The sequence below is a fragment of the Amphiura filiformis genome, chromosome 5, assembly GCF_039555335.1.
Source record: "Amphiura filiformis chromosome 5, Afil_fr2py, whole genome shotgun sequence".
Taxonomy (NCBI): Eukaryota; Metazoa; Echinodermata; class Ophiuroidea; order Amphilepidida; family Amphiuridae; genus Amphiura; species Amphiura filiformis.
This window is the reverse complement of record NC_092632.1, coordinates 2,779,845-2,801,518: the sequence shown is the minus strand read 5'-3', so window position 1 is coordinate 2,801,518 and position 21,674 is coordinate 2,779,845.

Below are 21,674 nucleotides of genomic sequence, written 5' to 3'. Positions count from 1 at the left end.
TCAGTGGTCAAGGACCCCGGGTCAAAGACACTGAAATGACATACTTTTCTTCTGCTGACCATATGATGCTGTATATTAACTATTATTGTTACATTTTAGGCCTATACCTAAAACTTTTAAAGTCATATTAATTCAAACATAACTTTGGTAATACTCACTCGTTTTTATTTTTTTGAACGGCAAAACATACTTACTTTTCCTAACAAATCGAATTAAAATATTTAAAAAAAAATTTAACCACAAAAAGTAAAAAAAAAAAAAATCATTCCAATACCACTAAAATATAATCTCTTGAGTAAACTGACCCCAAACCTGAAACAGATCCAGCCCCGAATGGGCTGGCGAAAACACAAAAAGCAGGTCTTTTTGAACAACTTTTATTTTTCAATTTTTATAGTGGATTGGCATCGGTTTTTGTAGAATTAGCGATATGATGGTGACCTTGGCCGTGGGTACTCTAAAAGTGATAAAATGGTGTTAGTTTGTAAATATGACTAACAATTTTGCATCTATAAATTTTAACACCTTTAAATGAGAAGCTGACCACTGGTATTAAATTAAAATTAATCTCTATCATTCAATTTTAAAAGTAGAAGCACCTTTCCAAATTAAATTGATTGTGAAATTAAGTAGTTTTGCAGTACATATAGTTTTTGTAATACCTTTTACGTCGTCACAGTTCAAAAGATTGCCGCCAGTTCAGTCGGCCTATTGATGTGCCTCAGATAAGCTTAACTGAAAAGAAAAAATAATAATCCAGATGACCTGCTTTTTTATAAATTTCATATCATCTGGATTTTTACAGATCTATATTTTTCAATCAATTTGTAATTGCAGAAGTAATGAAGAATGAGAATTGATGATCCATGGAGATCACAAGAATAACAAGATTTGGAGTGTTCAACAAGGTAAGGAAAATGCAAGTATCTAGATTTATTATTAAATGTATGAATATCCATATGGATGATTGAAAACAGGGTTTGGACATGGTATTATTACTAAAGCAGATTTTTCTTTCAATTTGTATTTTTTATTTGAAATGGACCATCGCAGGTCTTACTTATTGCTGCATGATGTTGCAGATATGTCACCACAGTTGAAGAATGAAGATACCATAGATCCAGCTCATAGTTTCAATTTTGAATATTTTGGGAAAAGTCTCATTTTGATTTTTTTTCATCATCATCTTCCTTTTTGAATTATTTATTTTTACATTTCCTTGACAATAAAATCAGAAGTGAACTGACAGTTGATTGGACTTTCAAGGTCAAAATGTATCTTTAGATTTGCAGATAGTAATCCTTTATAGCCTTTTTAATTTAAACTAGCTAGAGAGCCATGAGACATACAAATGTATAGCAATGTTTTTAGATTCCTAAAATAGGTCTTTGAAAATAAGCACTTTCCATTTTTCATAAAGATGGTTTTATTTTGAAATGAATACTGCATATATAAGCTTTGAAAGTGATCCAAATATAAAAAAAGTATTTTATTGCATTGGTGAACTCTGATAGTGCAATTCAGCGAAAATTAATTTTACATATAATACATGAAACTAAGAAATCATTTATCATATTTTTGAAAACAATATCTTACTAATTTACCATCATCATGTAAGGCACCCTTTTATATGTTCTACATGGGAGAGGCATGACTAGTATGCTAATACACTCATTATCACTCAAATTGCCTTGTCAGAAGTGATTAGACACTTATTCCATTTGTGCATAATATAGACAGCCTTAAAATATGACTTTGATTTGAATTATGTATGATGACGATGATAACAAGATTTCTTAGAAGGAATGTGCATTTTGAGGTGCTGTCCTATTTATATTTTGAAAAAAAATTGATTATGCAGACAAAGGTGATTTTAACAGACTTTGAACATACATCAAATTTGGCAATTTTCTCAAAAACTGCTCATTTTTGCAGAAATCTGCCTTGCTAGTTGGATTCCTTGCATTATTTCCCTTCTGAAAATGTATACTTTTATGTACTATCATCACTTTTAAAGATCCAATACATAACAATGTGTACAACTTGCCACTTTTCAGTGTTCCTGTGTGCCCCCTTCAATACAAAAATCAATACATATTTATCCATCCATTTAGTTACTTATTGAGTTTGTTTAATTTGTTATTTATTGATACATTTATTTTATTTTGTTTATTTCATATATTTATTTGTTTGCTTTTTATTATTATATTTATTTACCTATTAATTTAGTTTTAACCTTTTGATGCTGAATGCTCCAAAAATACTTTATTTGAGATGATCTATTGAATAATTGAGGAAGTGCTTTATGTCTTTATTAATTATGGTCAAATAAAAAAACAAATGTTGTTATCTGAAGGTGATTAACCCTTGGTAATTAATAAGCAATTATAACGCAGGTCATCTGTTTGGCACTTGCCCATCATAATTCAAATTCCAATATCACATAGGCCGGCTGCCAAATATCCTACACAATACATAACATGGAATCTTCTGGTCAGGTGCAAACTATGGCATACATTGTGCATCATGTACTTCCTCATGTTATTTATTAATTTTGTTGTTGGTATTTTAATTTCAAATTTTATTTTCAGGGTATGTTTTTGTTTGTTTGTTTTTGGGTGTTTTTTTTTGCAATGGACATCAGTTTTCAATACTTTCACTGTAGTGCCTCTCTACCATAATATATATGACATGATCTGGTCCATGGGTGCCAAACGGCAAATTTGAAACTGAGATAAAGGTAAAAATATGGAGTAAAAAAACAATAAAATACATAAGAAAATAAATAGACATCAAAAACTTCATACCTTTAGAACCATGGAAATATCTACTATTTCCATGTTAGAACCAAGTATGCTAGACCTTTGGTGTTTTCAGTAAATGATAGCCTTTTGTATTTATAATGCAATGATTACAGTAACTCAATTTTCAAAAATGCCTGCTTTGGCCCCCATGGACCAGATTGTGTCACATATAAGGGTTGGCAGGTGTGGGCAATTGAAGGTTGAAGGGGCAAAAATGTGGAAATTTGTGTCATTTTTGGCTTAAAATAATATAGTTTTCTGTGAACCGGGGAAAATCTAAAAAGTGTATCTTTACAGGAGTAATATAAAAGGCAGGGTTTGAATACAGTGCATTTTACATGACAACTCTTCAGTTGGAAAATGCAAAAAGCACCTTAGCCTGTATAGCTGTGTAATGATATAAGACTGTACCTAAAATATGCATAATAATTTAGTATGAGGTAAAAAAGAATTGTAACTGTCATAAGAGGAAAACACATTACTGGCTGTATTGTTTATTAGGTTTTGGCAACAAATTTGATGAAATATTGGACCACATTTTGACATTTTAGTCAAGCAATATTGATTTTTCTCCCTTTTTCTTTTGCTAAATTTTTGAACTTCTTCTATTTAAAAAAATACTGCCCATGATTTTACAAAGATCAGGTAAGTCGTGTAAGGGCAACTCAACCAATGTTTTAAGGCCTGATATTAAATGAAAGCAGAGAGAAGTAAACTTGTGCTTAAAAAATGAGAAAAAAAACCCAAAAAAACAAAAACATTTTTTGCTTATAAATCAGAGGTCAAATATGATAACTTTTCTTTCTAATAAAGTCAAAAATGTTTAAATCACCCAAATATGAAAAATACAATTTCAAATTAATTAAAATACTTTAGAACAGTAAAGATTAAAAATGATATAGCCCTTGTCCACAACATGTTTTCTTGTTTCATTTCATTAGTTTCTTGTAAAATATAAATGAATGAACACTAATGAATAATAAATTTGAATTGTAATTCCAAATTTAGTCAATTAAAACTACTCGAGTTACAAATTCAAAGGCGATGAAGAAATCCCAGCAGAATAATTGATTTGACTACGGCATAGTCTCTGTCACGGTGAGAGATTTCATTCTCTAGATCCTTACATTTTATATCCTAAAGGAAGACAGGGTTTATTATTGGTGATTACTACACGAACCTGGGATATTATCGTTCAATATTTGTATGCTGCAAGTAATTATGAGAAGCCTTTGGAGATCACGTCAAAATCCGTTATTGAAAAATATCGTGAAACGGTAGCCCCGGGGAGGCACCTTTGATTTTGCTGCAAATATTGGCTATAATTTGCCACAAAATAGGAAGAAGTTACAAAAGTGGGTCACTGCCGGAGATTCAATTTTTATTGCATTTGACTCGCGAGTATCTCCAGTAAATCCGTAATAACATTTAATATGGCGATAAGTCCCGTAACTGATACGTCCTATTACATGGAGATAAATCATGTTGTGGTTTTTGCGGTTTCACTCTTGTGGTTTTTGCGGTTTGGCTAATTTTAGCATATGGACATCCCTGCGCATAAAAACCCAAGTGTGAAGTGAAGCTGAAAGCATACTGTGTTAATTCATTAACACCTTGCATGCTGTCAACATTCACTGCAGAGAACATTTCAATTTTCAATATTTCTTCCTTAAAATAAAATTGGTTCCTACGGTATTTCCAAAACCAAGATTTAGTATGCTTGTACTCACGTGGCCAGGCTGGCTTCATTTATTATATGATTTTGAAAATTAATGCAAAAATGCTTTATATACTTAAATTGTTGATAAAAATGTTATATTTTGAGTGGTTATTGGTAGTTAACATGTGTAGTATAAAACGGGTTAACTGCAAAGAATAGATGATGGAATGAAAGGATGAGTGCAATGATGTGATGCTATCAAGCAATATGAGTCACATGTCATGAAAATCCATTTTGAGATACAGCCAAAACAAGTGTGTTGCTTCTTTTGTTTGTCCATTGTTTAAAAGATGTTATATTTGATTATATCTCAGTAACTATTAATTGTATTTTGATTCTGGTTTAAGGAAAATATAGTTTGTACAATGTGTGCATTGATAAGGTAAAAAAGTGAAAATTGAATATTGTAGAGTTTTGGCTCATCTTATTGGATTGCGTGCTATTAAATGTATTTGTGCACCTGATTCAATGCTGTTGAAATTGAAAGAATAACAGAATCAATTAGTGATGAAGTGTTTCAAGTTCATGGTCAAGTGTGGATGAAAAAGGTCAACAAAAGGTGAAGAGATAAAATTGTTACACAATAATAAAATAGAATTAATAAAAATGGAGAAAATATAGATTTGAGAAATTGTACAAAGACCAATTTTATTGTTGTAGAAAAGTGATTTGTTAAGTGAATTTTTATTGTGTTTCTAAAGTAATGTGTGACCTTTTGGTGTATGACAATAATAATCTATTATTTCTGCTGGTTTTTTTTACTTTGTAGAGCTCAAATTGAAAAATAATTGGTCAAAAATTTCATTAATAGATCTAGTTTGTATTGTCCATCATTGTTGTAGTTATCATCATCATCATTTGCTCCTCTTCCTCTTTTGCGTTCTTCAAGTTCTTTCTTCATTTTCGTATTCTTTTTTTTTTTCTGCTACAATATCTTTGTTTACTTTTGCTGCTTCTTTTCTGCTCCATTTATTGAAAAACGTTCATGGATATAACTTTGTATTGTATCTGAAATGTACTCTGATGCATTTCAAATAATTAAAATGGTAAAGAGATTGCTTTTTGTTTTTAAAGAAAATAACCAAAAGAAGATTCAACTGCAGTAGCTGCATCAGCGCAAAGCTATTGTTTGACCTTGGAATGGACTATTCCAGTTGAATTCCATACACCCCCTATGGAAGACATGACCTTAATCTTCCACACAGGGAGTGTGAATTTCAAATGGTGATACCCGAATGGGTTACTCTATTTGAAATCTACACCCCTGTGTGGGAGATTAAGGTCATGTCTTCCATATGGGATGTATGGATTTCAACTGTAATAGCCCAATCTGAGTTGGATGCAGGTTACAACATGAATGTATGTCATCTATTGTCACTGTTACCATCACAACGCATCATCATAACAAATCCTGCTAAATTTGCACTTTCGGGGAAAAAATGACCGAGTATTTGATTTAGCTGCAAGCCCGTTGTGTTTAAATCTATCTATCTATTGGCAGTGAATCATCGATGAATTCTATTGCAGTGAGCTATATCTAAAGGGAAGCTAGGTCCCCTGGCAAAATATATTATGCCCCGCACACAATGCTATAATTGCATCGGTGTATTCATTTCTACCTTTGATAAATCACCGTGATTTGGCTCTTGCAGCAGGTCTTATAGCGGCATTCAAATCGTTGACACTTGTGCAATGGATTTTATAAACAAACCACTAATATTTGTTTCTAAATTTATTATGGGATGCTTCTTAACGACCATGGAAATTAAGCTAAGCATGTTTGGACTCATAACAATTTGGAAAAAAGATTTCAAAAAATTGTATTTTTAAACACTTTTGTTTCAAAATGTTTTGATTTTAACAATTATGTTGCATGGTAGGGGATAATAGTAATTGCATAAACCTGGGAGAGATAATTGGTACAACAGCACATGAAGTAACCAGCATAGGTGCCCAGATGTTTTAAACAGATATGTGTTTTATGCAGATTGCCTCAAGATTTTCTCCAAAATACACAGATTCGGGACTGATTTGTTTTCAAAAGAAATGTGTAGACAAAGGTCTTCTAAGTAAATGCCTGGGGACATGCTTTGCTAATTGAAATTTGAAAAAGTTTTCACAAATTGGAAAGGAATTATATAACTTTGTAATTGGAATAAGACTTGCAAGAAGAAGAAAGAATGAATGAATAGCGGAAATATTGAAACTATCTTTTTTAATGTAAAATAAACATTGAAGTCTTCATTGTGTCTCAACTTGAAGTATTCTTTGAATTTGCAAGAGGCAGAAAGAATTATGATTGAATAGCAGAAATTTTGAAACCATCTTTTCAATGTAAAACAAACATTAAAAGTGTTCATTGTGTTGCAACTAAAAGGTATTCTTTAATAGGATACTGTTGTGATGAAATATTGTTTTTGAAAAAAATATATGAAGCTTTCTTCTCTTAGAAAGATTTTACTACAAATAATTTCAGCATGATTGCAGCTAATGGATAATTTTGAGATTGACAAAAAGTTGATATAATTTTTGATTATAATGATATTGCATTATCTTACCTGGTATTTAGCAAAGTAAACTACATGTTGAGACATTAAATATACATTGCTGAAACTTAATTAATTTTGATGAACTTTAAATATACTTAAAATAATCACCAAATTGTGAATTAATTTAACCCAAATGGGTAACAAATGATCTGGGTTACATGTTACATTAACCCAAATGAGTGCCATAACATCTGTACTTAGCTCACCATGTGAGAATCTAATTATCAATAAAGAAAATCATTCTGTAATCAACTTGATTGATGACTCTCATGTCTTCTTTATGCATCCATTGTGGCAACAACTCAATCCCAGGGTTCAATTAGGGTTTACCAACCTTGTCATTTGCAAGCCCAATTGGGTGACTTTTGGAGCTTTTCACCTTAAATTGTGAATGTTTCACGTCACATTGAAACCAATGGTAAATGAAAAAAATTGGGTGATTTTTTGGTTCATTGACCCATGATTTGGGCTAAAATCGTTGGCAACCATTGGTCCAACATCATGAACGTGAATAATTGTTTTGCAGTCTGCATCGAGGTCATTGGCAGTTTGTGAAAATGTTATATCTTTTTTTTTTTTTTTTGCTAATGGGCAATGACTTTTAGGCTCATTAGCTATTTAGTATAGATTACCAACAATTTCTCCATTTTTCACAAAGAAAAGTTGGCCTTTATACATACTACAATGTGATCCAAACAGCTATTGTGAAATTAAGATAAAGGCAAAAATAGGGATTAAGGAATCAATAAAATACATAGGGAAAATAGCAATGTAAAAGCTTGTAACTTTAAAGATATCCCAGAGATATAAAGATTTTATTAAATAACACATTTGGTTACAGTGCAAATTCATGATAATACAGGCTGTTTCAAAATGCTTGGTACTCAATAGTTTTTGGTGTTTATTGTCCAGCCTGCTTCTTCCTTAATGCAACATTGGATCCTTTTATGCAACATTGGATCCTCTTGAAATTAGGTAGCTTCTAGGTTATATTTTGATGTGGTATAGTCTTGTCCATAATCACTTGCAACTGATCAGTATACCATTCATTTTGCCTGTAATAACTCAAGTTTCAAAATTACATCCTTTGGCCTGGTTGGTTCAGACTGTGTCATAATTATTTGACAGAATGCCTCATAATGCTGGGATGTCAGAAGCTGGGCCAGAAGTGTGGCTCTTTACAATCACCTGACAATGGTCATTCATCATTTGTAATTTTGACATCCAAACAGATGAATTTTACAAATAATGGTACCCAAAGGTTAATGAAATTTGACAATAAATATAGAATTTAGATATTGGCAGCTGCTGAAATTTGGCATGGTATGTGTGATGCTGTTATCATAATTGGGAGAAAACAATATTGTTAAGCTTTGAATGATAATAACAAATCTGAAATTGAAAAGTAGATCTAATATTTATCATATTTTATTACTAGGGAAACAAACCCCATAAGTCAGTGTTCACTCACCAACTGGATATAAACTCGGCTGTAGAATAAGTCAAAATCCCAAAAATTGACCCCATTTATTGATAAATTGGCTATTCCAGATGAAATCTATACACCCCTATGGAAGACATGACCTTAATCTTCCACACAGGGATTGAGAATTTCAAATGCGGTTATCTAAATAGGTGACTCCATCTGAACTCTAGACTACACCCCCTGTGTAGGAGATTAAGATCATGTCTTCCATAGGGGTGTATGGATTTCAATTGGAAGAGTCTAATCTGACAAAATGAATATTCATCATCACCAGATGTGCATTTTTTTCATAATTACTTACCAATACAAACACATATGAGTAAATTAATATTGATTTTCAACTCTTTTGAGTAGTTGACCCTTGTATGCATTTGAAAATTAAAATTTTGCTGAAAATCTAATTTGATGGTGATTTTTGTATGAAGAAGTGCCGTGAGTACTAACACAGGTGCTGATGTGTTTGTTTTCAATCTATGCCTTAATTTGATAGTACACAACCCTCAGAGAGTTTCAATTGTATTCTAATTTTTGTATGATTTTAAAATCTTGTATTTTGTTTCCTGGTTTCATCACTTTGTAATTGAAACGTAGCTTTGCTGGGTTAAAAATTTGTTTTTCCATACATGTTTGCTTACTTTGGTGATGAGCTTCAAGGAGATTTACCTCTTGAAGTATACCAATAGTTTATAGTCAGTTGCAAGTTGTGGAGTTGGCCTTTATTTACATGCAGGCTGCACAGAATTTGAAAATTTCCACTTGCCCATTAGGCAAGTCCACATAGAAATCCACTTGCCCAAGTTATAATATGGTGGTCACCGGCTCTATTCAAAGCTATGCAATGTCGGAAACAGACTCATTGTAGAGGAGGTGTAGTGATCCCCCAAAGCACCATTTCATGGAGGAGTCTGGCCCAATCGCTTCTATATGAGCGCTCCGACCTATGAGCACAGGTTCACCCCTTTACCTTTACTTTTACCTTTACCAGTCACAAGAAGAAGCTGACCCAATATGAAATTCACCATGTGTATATAATTTTGTGCATAAATATACTAAATGTTGTTGCTGACAGTTGATACAGCTGGATAATGCAATAAGTTACTTTCGCATGTTTTATTTTACTGAATGAAACTGCAATGGCAAAATTGTTGTTTTATTTTTCTTTTCAATCTGCTTGTTTTTGTTGTAAACAGTCAAACTGCATAACTTTAAATATATCCGTCATTTTACATTCAACATATCTGTCACTTTAAAATGTATTTGCCCACAGAACTAACATGTCAGTCAGTGTTAATGTTTGACCAACATCAAATTTTGGCTGTCTCTGGCTGGGAATCTTATGAGACACCTTATATGTATGTCTTTGCACATAATGTTGTTACTTGATTTTAGCAGCATTCGAATTTAGCAACAATCCCAAATTTAATGAATTTTAAAATAATTAAAATTACACTCACTGTGGTTTGGCTCTGTTGCTATGGTAGAACCCAAGATTGATCTTGGGATGTATTTCCCTCAAGTTTTCACCCTTTGTAACTCAAGTAACCATTTGCAAGTTATGAATATCATTTTACTAGTTGTAACCTGCAGTAGTAAATCCCTATTACTTACAAAGGGACACAGATGTAAATCATTTTGGTAAAATGAATTTTATGATGCGTCGTAGGATACAATGGATTTTGAGACTTACAAAGCATAATAAATGTTCATAAAATCCATGGACACAGGCATTATATTTAGTTTACCTATCGAAATGTGTAAATTTTCCTAACTTCTCAAAATAACGGTTGGCTATAAGAAAGTGCCTCATAGTTACACTACATCCTCCACACCAGCCCATGTCCCATAGTTACCCCCACATCATCCAGCTCACTGCTCCACAATGCAGTAGAGCCTTAAGCATTAATCCTAGTGGATATATTGCATGTTAGAATTGCCCCATTATTACACCTCAAGTCTTAAGCACTCATTTAATTTCATTTCAAGATTTCAAGCCATATTGGCTTGCCTCCTTCATAGCATCGTTCATTGACCCCATCCATTCATCTCGGTGTCCTCTAGATGACATTACACATCCACTTACGGTATCCAGGTCTTGTGCTCCGTACTTCCTGAATCTAGGGCTTCATTTAGGCGGCTTGACGATATATCAAGAGATCTAAGCCCAGGATTGCATCGTATCCATGGCTTAATAATCCCCATTATGCTGTGTTCTAATTAGCACGCCTGTCTAGTTACATTAACCACATACGTTGATATTGTCCAGAGAGCTACTTGGCTAACGGACAACCATAACGTTTTGTAGTTTTGCGAAGAACATCGGTTTTAATGCATATGTGTCTGTGTATTATAATGGTACCATTTTTTAGCTGAAGAAGTTCTTGGCTGATAGTTGGCATGTTTTATACAATTATTTGTATTTATGTGTAGCTGTGCTAATAGTATGAAATTCTGTCAAAATGGTTTACTTATCATCTTATTCATTATCACATAACTTTTTGCATTTAACTTTTTGGATATTTTTGTGTAAAACTAATTTATGTGTCATACAGTGGTGTAGCCAGGGGGAAAAGGGGGAAGCTGCCCCTGTGAGAAGTCTTGCCCCCTTTCTTGTACCATTACCATAATTGGTTAGCCATTTGTTGTCAATTGCATTATTTATATTAAATATACCAGCTATCTTCTGTAGAAACACACATGTTTAAAATAAACAATATCTTCCATGAGTAAATAGCACATCCTTATAGTGCCACCTATCTTCAGCAGATACACAACCTTTATATATTACCAGCTATTTTCAGTAGATACACAAACTTATATTATACCAGCTATCTTCAGTAGATAGCATAACCTTATATTACCAGCTATCTTCAGAAGTTAGCACAACCGTATATTATTAACTATCTTCAGTAGATAGCACAACCTTATATTACCAACTATCTTCAGTAGATAGCACAACCTTACATTATCAGCTATCTTCAGTAGATAGCACAACCTTATATTACCAGCTATCTTCAGAAGTTAGCACAACTTTATATTATCAGCAGATAGCACCTTATATTACCAGCTATCTTCAGTAGATAGTACAACCTTATATAACCAACTGTCTTCAGTAGATAGCACAACCTTTTATTATCAGCTATCTTCAGTAGAAAGCACAACCTTATATTACCAACTATCTTCAGTAGATAGCACAACCGTATATTACCAGCTATCTTCAGTAGATAGCACAACCTTATATTACCAACTATCTTCAGTAGATAACACAACCTTACATTATCAGCTATCTTCAGTAGATAGCACAACCATATATTATCAGCTATCTTCAGTAGATAGCACAACCTTATATTACCAGCTATCTTCAGTAGATAGCACAACCTTATATTATTAACTATCTTCAGTAGCTAGCACAACCTTATATTACCAGCTATCTTCAGAAGTTAGCACAACTTTATATTATTAACTATCTTCAGTAGATAGCACAACCTTATATTACCAGCTATCTTCAGTAGATAGCACAACCTTATATAACCAACTGTCTTCAGTAGATAGCACAACCTTTTATTATCAGCTATCTTCAGTAGAAAGCACAACCTTATATTACCAACTATCTTCAGTAGATAGCACAACCGTATATTACCAGCTATCTTCAGTAGATAGCACAACCATATATTATCAGCTATCTTCAGTAGATAGCACAACCATATATTATCAGCTATCTTCAGTAGATAGCACAACCTTATATTATCAGCTATCTTCAGTAGAAAGCACAACCTTATATTACCAACTATCTTCAGTAGATAGCACAACCGTATATTACCAACTATCTTCAGTAGATAGCACAACCTTATATTATCAGCTATCTTCAGTAGATAGCACAACCGTATATTACCAACTATCTTCAGCAGATAACACAACCTTATATCATACCAGCTATCTTCAGTAGATAGCACAACCGTATATTACCAACTATCTTCAGTAGATAGCACAACCTTATATCATACCAGCTATCTTCAGTAGATAGCACAACCGTATATTACCAACTATCTTCAATAGATAGCACAACCGTATATTACCAACTATCTTCAGTAGATAGCACAACACAACTGTATATTATCAGCTATCTTCAGTAGATAGCACAACCGTATATTACCAGCTATCTCAGTAGATAGCACAACCTTATATTACCAACTATCTTCAGTAGATAACACAACCTTACATTATCAGCTATCTTCAGTAGATAGTACAACCTTATATTATCAGCTATCTTCAGTAGATAGCATAACCTTATATTACCAACTATCTTCAGTAGATAGCACAACCATATATTACCAACTATCTTCAGTAGATAGCACAACCGTATATTATCAGCTATCTTCAGTAGATAGCACAACCTTACATTATCAGCTATCTTCAGTAGATAGCATAACCTTATATTACCAACTATCTTCAGTAGATAGCATAACCTTATATGTGCCCATCCACCACAAACTGGTCGTAAAGTCAGCATTTTCCATTTTGAGATACAATTACAAACAGTATATGGATTTCTATGTAAAATATATTAGAAATTTGACATTTGATGAACCATAACTTCACTTCCAGATGTCCGATGAAGCTGGTTGAGGTGTCATTTTAAAGCTGACAGTGCATTCTTTTGCAATCTGCAATAAACAGAAAATGTTCTAGAGCCGACTTTACTACCATTTCGAGGTGGATGGTCACACATTACCAACCATCTTCAGTAGATAGCATAACCTTATATTACCAGCTATCTTCAGTAGTTTGTACATCCTGAACTACATTATCTTCCAGCGCATTATGAAGTTACCAGCTATCTTCATTAGATAGTACATCTTTCAAATTTCCAGCTATCATCAGTAGATAGCACATCATAAAATTATCATTAGCTATCATCGAAAGTTTGCAAATCTTTCAAATGATCACTATTTTCAGGTTGCCTGCTTCTTTCAATGATCACTATTTTCAGGTTGCCTGCTTCTTTTGTAAGATCCACAATGAGCGTTTTCTGTGACAACATTGGGTTTGATAGCAAGTAAGCAGATGAATATGAGGTATGTAAGAACATTTTATTTATGATTTTCAAAGTTTTGAATCTAAAATGAAAATTAGGATTTTGAGTGGATGAATGTGTTGTGCAGTATACCAGTAACGTTGTTCCTTCATCAAGAGTACCATTCCTTCCAACTTCTTCCTCAATCAGTAGTACCATATAGTAAACCAATGTAAATCAATTACCTTCCCAAATGCTGTATTATCATTACTTATTTACCTGCAATTGGGTCAATGTCACTCCTCATCCTATCTGAACCTATAGAACCTATATCTGAACCCATCGTCCAATTCCTGGTTGGCGGCTCTTTTTATGTCACTTGTAATATCCAGGCTATTTCCTATAGCTTAACCTGGGTACATTCACCCCTGGCCCTTATTGGTTTTGGGCTGATTTTTATTTGTTCCTTTCTTATAAGTAAACTCACTACTAATCCAAGGAAGAGAGTAGGACTTAATTGTTTTTGATAGGATGCTTTCCTGGTTAAACCCGATGTTATAGTTTAGGCACCCTGATTGGTCAATTGAGTAATGCAACCCTACACACAAGCCAATCAAAAAATGTGATGGGTTTCACTTATGCACACCAAAAACACACCAACCCCTCTTTTCAAACCATTTTTTTACCCATTTACAGAAACTTGCTCACTCACTGGTTCCCTCACTCTCCAAGCTGCAATCACTACTTTGCTTTCACTCTGACACACATTCCTCATAGTATACAGCTATCTATATTGTGATCATTCTTACCACATGGCACACACTTTCCCCATACATTACTGTGATAATTCTTGCCACATTTCACTTATCATCAATACACCCTTTTCTTTTAATCTAGCACATTGGCAAATCACATAGTGTCAGAGTTTATCAGGGCAGTTTAAAGAAAATCTTGAGCACTTCCGCACTCATTTTCTGCCTTTTGAAAGAAGCACTAAGGCTATCACACTTTTTGAACCAGAGAATCATCATCATTTCCATCAATTTTGAGTGTTGTAATAAGGCAGAGGATTCTCAGGTCATTTCAAGATGTAATATTTAGCTCATTGAAAATGCTTTCCATGTCTCAAGTAATTTTGGTTGCTATCTTTCGGCAATTTGTAGCGCATGAATAATTCAATTTAGCAACTGAGAAACAAATAGCACATGGCAACATGGGTGCGTGTAGATAATGATTGTTAAAAGCCAGAACATTTAGTTGTTTAGTTTGGTCCGAGCGGGCAATGATCACGGGCTATATTAATAATCATATCCGTCAGGGGGTTATGTGATATCATGTTGTAACAGAAGAGATTCGCAGAGAGAGAAATAATCCACCCTGGGGGTCTTATTCTATTCATCACATTCATAGCTACAGTATTGACACTCGTTGACAGCTATTGACGATTTATTCATTCATCTTGGCTTAGTGCCAATAATGTGAGATGGTCTTACATACACACATACCGTTTGTCATTTCACCAATGAGCCCTCTAAAGATAGCTTTCCAACGAACTTTGATGGATTCTGGCAATCACGATTCGTGCGTAGGCCTAAGCGCTATGAATACAATATGTTGCCGGTATACGATTTCAAAATAATCACATCATCAGATCATGTAGTAAGTTTTAATAGTACATATGGATTGTGCATTCCATTTCACAGATCAATTTGCAAATTCACAACTGAAAATAGTATTGCATTTTGCAGCTAAGCTTCTCCCATAAAAATAAACAGATTCATATCAAGAAACACTGAGCTAAGCCCTATCATGTGTGGTATTGATCACTCTGAGGCTGTATGTTGCATTTGATGGTGCTTTTTGCCAGAATTTGAACCATTTTAGCAGGAAAATACTGAATTTGACACCTCAAATGCCGGGATCAAATGTGGGAGAGTGTGTGAACACTGATTTGTCTGCTCATTAGAATGCATTTTATTGTAAACATGTTCATGAAAATCCTGATTTCCATAACAATTTGTAAATGTTCAAATGTTTACAAATTCTGTTTAAATAATTTTGTCATCTGCTGTTGATATCACATTTGCAAATGGTTAAATCAGACCTATTGAGTGGTGAGTTTTAATTAGAGGTCGGTCGGTGCCTCTATACATGTAATCATGTCACATAACTAGTACTCATTAACATGGATTCACTATTTGGGCCTTACTCCTTCCCCTCGGGACCTGACCATTTGATGTGAAATCTGCAGAACCGATTAGCTCATCTCGGGTATCAATTGTATTGTAACCTGGGATTTCTACACAGTGCCGCATATTAAACATCATGTCATTCTCATTTATCTAACAAGAAGGTAATGTGTAAGCAATATACTGGTGTACTATGTGTAGCTATGATACTACAACAGGGATATATTCAAGAAATTATATCCCTTCCAATGGACAATATTTTCAGGATTTTATTTTTCAAATTTGTTGTCACTAATTTGAAAGTTTTCTTGGTAATATAAGAGCAAAACAAAGTGAATTGCAAATTTTAGTTAAATTCAAGCAGTAAGATGATAAGCCGCATACAATATTCATCATAGAGTGATGGAGTTAAATTTCCAACTTTGCAGATTTTTTTTAGTTAGACCAGTTATAGTGGATTCAACTTGAACTAGTTATGATACCAGTTGCAGATTTTATTTTCAATTTAGAGTCATATTTCAAAGCAATTGAGTGCACCTGGTTTAAGTGATATTTGAAATAAGTTACTATCTACCTTGATAACATAAGGTAACTTAGCCTATATAGTTAACCTGTTATCTCATTATTGATATAATCAGTTATCTTTGGTAGATGGTAGCCTACATATTAACAAGAACCAGTTATCTTCAATAAATAACATATCCTTGCTGTTCGCAGTTATGTGAAAAAGGCAGCACATCTTTCAAATTTTCAGCTATCTTCATTAGGCAGCGCATCCTAAATTACTATCTTCAATAGATATCACTGCTATATCAGTAGATTGCACATTCTTCAAATTACAAATTACCAGCTATCTTCATTAGATAGCACAACCTAAATTACTGCCTTCAGCAGATAGCACTTCTATCTTCAGTAGATCACACATTCTTGAAGTTTTCACCTGTCTTTAGTAATTAGCACATCCTAAATTAATATATTCAGAAGATAGCACATTTGTAATATTACCAGCTATCTTCAGTAGATAGCACAACCTTATATTACCAACTATCTTCAGTAGATAACACAACCTTATATTATCAGCTATCTTCAGTAGATAGCACAACCTTATACCAGCTATCTTCAGTAGATAGCACAACCTTATTATTATCAGCTATCTTCAGTAGATAGCACAACCTTATAAGTAGATAGCACAACCTTATATTATCAGCTATCTTCAGTAGATAGCACAACCTTATATTACCAACTATCTTCAGTAGATAGCATAACCTTATATTATCAGCTATCTTCAGTAGATAGCACAACCTTATATTACCAACTGTCTTCAGTAGATAACACAACCTTATATTATCAGCTATCTTCAGTAGATAGCATAACCTTATATTACCAACTGTCTTCAGTAGATAACACAACCTTATATTATCAGCTATCTTCAGTAGATAGCACAACCTTATACCAGCTATCTTCAGTATATAGCACAACCTTATATTACCAGCTATCTTCAGTAGATAGCACAACCTTATATTACCAACTGTCTTCAGTAGATAACACAACCTTATGTTATCAGCTATCTTCAGTAGATAGCATAACCTTATATTACCAACTATCTTCAGTAGACAGCACAACCTTATATTATCAACTATCTTCAGTAGATAGCACAACCTTATACCAGCTATCTTCAGTAGATAGCACAACCTTATATTATCAGCTATCTTCAGTAGATAGCACAACCTTATATTACCAACTATCTTCAGTAGATAGCATAACCTTATATTATCAGCTATCTTCAGTAGATAGCACAACCTTATATTACCAACTGTCTTCAGTAGATAACACAACCTTATATTATCAGCTATCTTCAGTAGATAGCATAACCTTATATTACCAACTGTCTTCAGTAGATAACACAACCTTATATTATCAGCTATCTTCAGTAGATAGCACAACCTTATATTACCAACTATCTTCAGTAGATAACACAACCTTATATTATCAGCTATCTTCAGTAGATAGCAAACCTGATACCAGCTATCTTCAGTATATAGCACAACCTTATATTACCAGCTATCTTCAGTAGATAGCAAAACCTTATATTACCAACTGTCTTCAGTAGATAACACAACCTTATATTATCAGCTATCTTCAGTAGATAGCATAACCTTATATTACCAACTATCTTCAGTAGACAGCACAACCTTATATTATCAACTATCTTCAGTAGATAGCACAACCTTATACCAGCTATCTTCAGTAGATAGCACAACCTTATATTACCAGCTATCTTCAGTAGATAGCACAACCTTATATTACCAACTGTCTTCAGTAGATAACACAACCTTATATTATCAGCTATCTTCAGTAGATAGCATAACCTTATATTACCAACTATCTTCAGTAGATAGCACAACCTTATATTATCAGCTATCTTCAGTAGATAGCACAACCTTATATTACCAACTATCTTCAGTAGATAACACAACCTTCTATTACCAACTATTTTCAGTAGATAGCACAACCTTATTATTATCAGCTATCTTCAGTAGATAGCACAACCTTATATTATCAGCTATCTTCAGTAGATAGCACAACCTTATATTACCAACTATCTTCAGTAGATAGCATAACCTTATATTATCAGCTATCTTCAGTAGATAGCACAACCTTATATTATCAGCTATCTTCAGTAGATAGCACAACCTTATATTATCAGCTATCTTTAGTAGATAGCACAACCTTATATTATCAGCTATCTTCAGTAGATAGCACAACCTTATATTATCAGCTATCTTCAGTAGATAGCACAACCTTATATTACCAACTATCTTCAGTAGATAGCTATTATTATCAGCTATCTTCAGTAGATAGCACAACCTTATATTATCAGCTATCTTCAGTAGATAGCACAACCTTATATTATCAGCTATCTTCAGTAGATAGCACAACCTTATATTATCAGCTATCTTCAGTAGATAGCACAACCTTATATTATCAGCTATCTTCAGTAGATAGCACAACCTTATATTATCAGCTATCTTCAGTAGATAGCACAACCTTATACCAGCTATCTTCAGTATATAGCACAACCTTATATTACCAGCTATCTTCAGTAGATAGCACAACCTTATATTACCAACTGTCTTCAGTAGATAACACAACCTTATATTATCAGCTATCTTCAGTAGATAGCATAACCTTATATTACCAACTATCTTCAGTAGACAGCACAACCTTATATTATCAACTATCTTCAGTAGATAGCACAACCTTATACCAGCTATCTTCAGTAGATAGCACAACCTTATATTATCAGCTATCTTCAGTAGATAGCACAACCTTATATTACCAACTATCTTCAGTAGATAGCATAACCTTATATTATCAGCTATCTTCAGTAGATAGCACAACCTTATATTACCAACTGTCTTCAGTAGATAACACAACCTTATATTATCAGCTATCTTCAGTAGATAGCATAACCTTATATTACCAACTGTCTTCAGTAGATAACACAACCTTATATTATCAGCTATCTTCAGTAGATAGCACAACCTTATATTACCAACTATCTTCAGTAGATAACACAACCTTATATTATCAGCTATCTTCAGTAGATAGCAAACCTGATACCAGCTATCTTCAGTATATAGCACAACCTTATATTACCAGCTATCTTCAGTAGATAGCACAACCTTATATTACCAACTGTCTTCAGTAGATAACACAACCTTATATTATCAGCTATCTTCAGTAGATAGCATAACCTTATATTACCAACTATCTTCAGTAGACAGCACAACCTTATATTATCAACTATCTTCAGTAGATAGCACAACCTTATACCAGCTATCTTCAGTAGATAGCACAACCTTATATTACCAGCTATCTTCAGTAGATAGCACAACCTTATATTACCAACTGTCTTCAGTAGATAACACAACCTTATATTATCAGCTATCTTCAGTAGATAGCATAACCTTATATTACCAACTATCTTCAGTAGATAGCACAACCTTATATTATCAGCTATCTTCAGTAGATAGCACAACCTTATATTACCAACTATCTTCAGTAGATAACACAACCTTCTATTACCAACTATTTTCAGTAGATAGCACAACCTTATTATTATCAGCTATCTTCAGTAGATAGCACAACCTTATATTATCAGCTATCTTCAGTAGATAGCACAACCTTATATTACCAACTATCTTCAGTAGATAGCATAACCTTATATTATCAGCTATCTTCAGTAGATAGCACAACCTTATATTATCAGCTATCTTCAGTAGATAGCACAACCTTATATTATCAGCTATCTTCAGTAGATAGCACAACCTTATATTATCAGCTATCTTCAGTAGATAGCACAACCTTATATTATCAGCTATCTTCAGTAGATAGCACAACCTTATATTATCAGCTATCTTCAGTAGATAGCACAACCTTATATTATCAGCTATCTTCTGTAGATAGCACAACCTTATATTACCAGCTATCTTCTGTAGATAGCACAACCTTATATTATCAGCTATCTTTAGAAGATAACACAACCTTATATTACCAACTATCTTCAGTAGGTAGCACAACCTTATATTATCAGCTATCTTCAGTAGATAGCACAACCTTATATTATCAGCTATCTTCAGTAGATAGCACAACCTTATATTATCAGCTATCTTCAGTAGATAGCACAACCTTATATTGCCAGCTATCTTCAGTAGATAGCACAACCTTATATTATCAGCTATCTTCAGTAGATAGCACAACCTTATATTGCCAGCTATCTTCAGTAGATAGCGCAACCTTATATTGCCAGCTATCTTTAGTAGATAACACAACCTTATATGTTAAATTAATATCTTCAGAAGATAGCATATCCTACAATTACAAGCTATCTTCAGTAAATAAATACCACCCATCTTCGGTAGATAGCACACCCTAAATTTTAATTTAGCATGTGCTATCTACTGAAGATAGGTGGTAAAGTTACAATGTAACTACTATCAGATAAATATGTAACTACTATCAACTAAATATGTAACTACTTCAGCTATCTGCTGAAGATATTTAAATATCTTCAGCAGATAGCATTATCTACAATTATCAGCTATCTTCAGTAGATAGCACATTGTACCTTTACCACCTATCTTCAGTAGATACCATTTCTTAAATATAGCATTATCTACAATTATCAGCTATCTTCAGTAAATAGCACATTGTAACTTTACCACCTATCTTCAGTAGATAGCACATCATAAATTAATATCTTCTGCAGATAGCATTATCTACATGTATCAGCTATCTTCAGTGGATAGCACATTGTAACTTTACCACCTTTCTTCAGTAGATAGCACATCATAAATTAATATCGTCTGCAGATAGCACTGCTGGCTTCAGTAGAGTGCACATTCTTAAAATTACCAGCTGTCTTCAGTATATCCAAATTACTATCTTCAGAGCAAAGCATATCCTAATATTACCAGCTATCTACAGTAGATAGCACATTGTAAATTAATCAGCTGTCTTCAGTAGATAGCACATTGTACATTTATCAGCTATCTACAGTAGATAGCACATTGTAAATTTACCAGCTATCTACAGTAGATAGCACATTGTAAATTAATCAGCTGTCTTCAGTAGATAGCACATTGTACATTTATCAGCTGTCTTCAGTAGATAGCACATTGTACATTTATCAGCTGTCTTCAGTAGATAGCACATTGTACATTTATCAGCTGTCTTCAGTAGATAGCACATTGTACATTTATCAGCTGTCTTCAGTAGATAGCACATTGTACATTTATCAGCTATCTTCAGTAGATAGCACATCTTGTCCAGCTATCATCAGTAGACAGTCACTATTTGTGTTTTCAATAATTATTATTTTATCTAAAAATGATGACACATGAATTACAGTG